Genomic DNA, 3,278 nt, shown 5'->3' with positions numbered 1-3,278 from the left:
TTAATTTCTTATACATTGCTCCAGTTTTTTCTTCTTCCAATATCTGGTAATATGAATAGCTGGTTGTAAGACAATACCATGTATTACAACAAATACTGTGAAATTCATATTACTTTGTTAAGTAAAATTCTGTATGAGTTGTCAAAATAAATAAATAAACTATTTTTTTAAAAAAGCTTGATGAGGGGCCAGTGAGATAGCTCAGCAGACTAAATCACCTGCTTAGGCAAGCTTAGGCAAACACAGGAATCACAGTTTGATCCCTGGCACTACATGCCAACTCAGCCACAAAAAGAAAAAAAAGAACTGCTACTCTATTATTTTACCATTAAAAAAAAGCTTGATGTGTTCATCTACCATTATTAGAACACAGGGAATTTATCTAATAAATTATTAAATAGTAAAGGTACATAATTACTATAGAAACATCTTAGGTTATGAATATACAAATATCACTTGTAACCAAAAAATACTCCAGTAAATCTAGAAAGTATGGTGCCTTGTTTATGTTACACAGAAGTTAATGATTTTCTCTACTTTGCCATAATAGGGACACTGATTGCTAAGAGAAATCATGATTGCATGACCACTTATTAAAATCTGCCCTACCTTCCAAATGATACCTACCAGTACAATGCTATGACACACACCAATTGCATTATATTGACTTAAACCCCTAGAATGCATCCTTCTCATGAATAACAATATTAAATATAAAAAGCAAACACCTGAAAACCCTGGACATAAGTAAAGGGGTAAACCAAAGCAGGGCATTAAAACACGGAGAAGCAATCTGCCCAGGAGTGAGTGTCCTACCTTTTTTCCTTCCTAGCTTTGCCCGAAGAGATACCTGTCACTGAGTGCCACCACAGTCAAGACATGAGCAGAAGGCAAACCATCTCTGCAGCCAGAATAATCATGGAAAGGGGGCTGGGGTGGCCAAGCCATGAGGCAAGAGCTCCACAGAGAGACGTCCTCTTACCATGAGCATCTGAGCCCACGTGTTTCAGCCCAGCCCCTCAAACATGTACGTGCAGGAGAGGCTCGAAGTAGCCCAGAAAAGGCTTTGAGAAGCAAGCTGAATCTTGAAACACCCGATGAACCTCAGCCTAGACTCAGATCCACACACAGGAAAGACAGACCAACGTCAGCATAGTCTAAGCTCAAGAAATGGATCAGAGATTTAAAACATGACCCAGAGATCACAAGCCAAAGCTAAAAGGTGAGCCCAACTAGGACCAAAGCTTCAACTCCATAGGCTCCGGAGGGAATACAGCATAGCATGTGTAATTTCTAGAACACAATCAAATATGTGCAATGGGAAAGCTTAATCAATAGATTATAATTACATGATTAACTAGCTATAAGAATTATCAGACAAAGATATTAAGGCAGCTATTAATTCTCCATGAGAAAAGGAAAAACACACTTGAATTAATGAAAAGATGGAAATCTCAGAGGAAAAAATAAAAATTTAATTTTCCAGGGCCAGGGAGATAGCTCAGTGGCATAAGTACCTGCCTGGCAAGCACAAGGTCCTGAGTTCAATCCCCAGTGCCATTAAATAAGCAAATTTTCCATATAGATAAAGTAGAAATCATAAAGCAAAATGTTAAATCAGAAGTTGTAAAAATCATAAACTCAAAGTTTTAAAACTAAAAATAGAACATCTGAAAAATCCTCTGTAGCAAAATGCAAATGACAGACAAGAGTCAGCGAACTAGAGTACAGATCAACAGAAATTATTCAATCTTAACATAGAGAAGAAGTAAAAAAGAACAGAGCACCCAGGTACATGTAGAATAATATCAGAAGAGCTTATATAAGTCTAATGGGAGCAAGTCCTAGAAGTAAGAAGAGCAAGGCTTCATGTGACCATGGAGTTCTCACTAGAAAACACGGAGATCAGAAGTCAATGGAGTCAGGGACATAGCTCAGCAGCACAGCGCTTGCTCCACAAGTACAAGGTCCTATGTTCAATTCCTGGTACAAGAAAAAATAACAGACAGAAGTCATTAGAAAAACATCTGAAAAAAACTGGGAAGGAAAATCTTCCAAACTCCAATTCCACACCCAACAAAAGCAACGTTACATGGAAGATGAAAAATCAAGCAAGGGCCGGGGAGGTGGCTCAGTGGAATAAGCGCTTCCCTGGCAAGTGCAAGGGCCTGAGTTCAATCCCCGCGGTTCCAAAAAAAAAAAAAAAAAAAAAATCTAAGCAAAGTCTTGGCCAGCAGTCCTGAGCAGCAAGAAATGGTAAAGGAAGCTCCGCAGGCTGAGGAGAAATTATGCAAGAGAGAAACTGCGCTCTTGAACGTGGAGCAGAGCACTCACATTGGTAAGCAGCTGGGCAAATATAAAGTACTATCCTTTTAAGGAAATTTAAAATGCTTTTAAAGTTTTCCTTTTTAAAGTAAAAGTTATAACAATGGTGGGGGTTTTGAGGTACAGCACTTAATAACTACAGTTAACCAAAAAAAGTCATGAAGTTGGAGAGAACTATGTAACCACAAGATTCTTATGTGTGAAAAGTACAACAGTAATTAAGCACACTTGAGAAACATTGTAATGTCTATACCAACAACTAAAAACACAGTACAAAAATTAGCCAAAAACAATATAACAGAAGTAGAAGAGATGTGCAAGAATAAGCCTCAGGCACACCAACTAAAAGATCAGCAAAATGAAGTGAATACAAAACTAGGAGTGCTGGGGAGACAGCTCAGTGGTCTAAGCACCTGCTTGGCAACCACAACGACCCGGGTTCGATCCCCAGTACCACATGAGGTGCCAGCCCCAGCTCCAGGCATGCCGTACCAACCACCCAAACTGGGTGTAGAGGCACGCACCTGTAATCCTAGCACTGGGGAGGCTGAGACAGGAGGATCACTAGGAGTCAGAGCTGCATAGTGAGATCCTGCACTAAATAAATAAATAAGTAAATGATTTTTTAATTAAAAAGATTTACATGTCCCCTGCGAGTGAGTGAGAGGACCCGGGCTGTGGGATCCTGAACAGACCTAGAGCGCAGGCCCGGTGAGTGAGTGAGACGACCGAGGGCCACAGGATCCTGAATAGACCCAGAGTGCAGGCCCAGCACAAAACCCTTCAGCAGAACTCCCTGCAAAGAGGCTAGAAGCAAGACCCACCCAGCTTATTCTGGAGCAGAACATCTTGACAGAGTGACACAAAGGGTTCAACTCTAAGGGCTGCAGCAGAAAGAAGTGGAGCACAGCAGCCAGATCCAAGCAACACCCACCTGGAGGAATCTGAACTTC

The 3,278-nt window shown here is 40.6% G+C and overlaps 1 protein-coding gene across 1 annotated transcript in view; it reads right to left on the bottom strand.

The window, feature by feature from the left end:
* Cdc20b (cell division cycle 20B) overlaps window positions 1-3,278 on the bottom strand; it is a 75,008-nt gene that overhangs the window by 34,694 nt on the left and 37,036 nt on the right.

The sequence above is a fragment of the Octodon degus genome, unplaced genomic scaffold, assembly GCF_000260255.1.
Source record: "Octodon degus isolate 3935 unplaced genomic scaffold, OctDeg1.0 scaffold00001, whole genome shotgun sequence".
Taxonomy (NCBI): domain Eukaryota; kingdom Metazoa; phylum Chordata; class Mammalia; order Rodentia; family Octodontidae; genus Octodon; species Octodon degus.
Note: the sequence above shows the minus strand (reverse complement) of the source record. Positions and strands in the feature narration are given on the sequence as shown.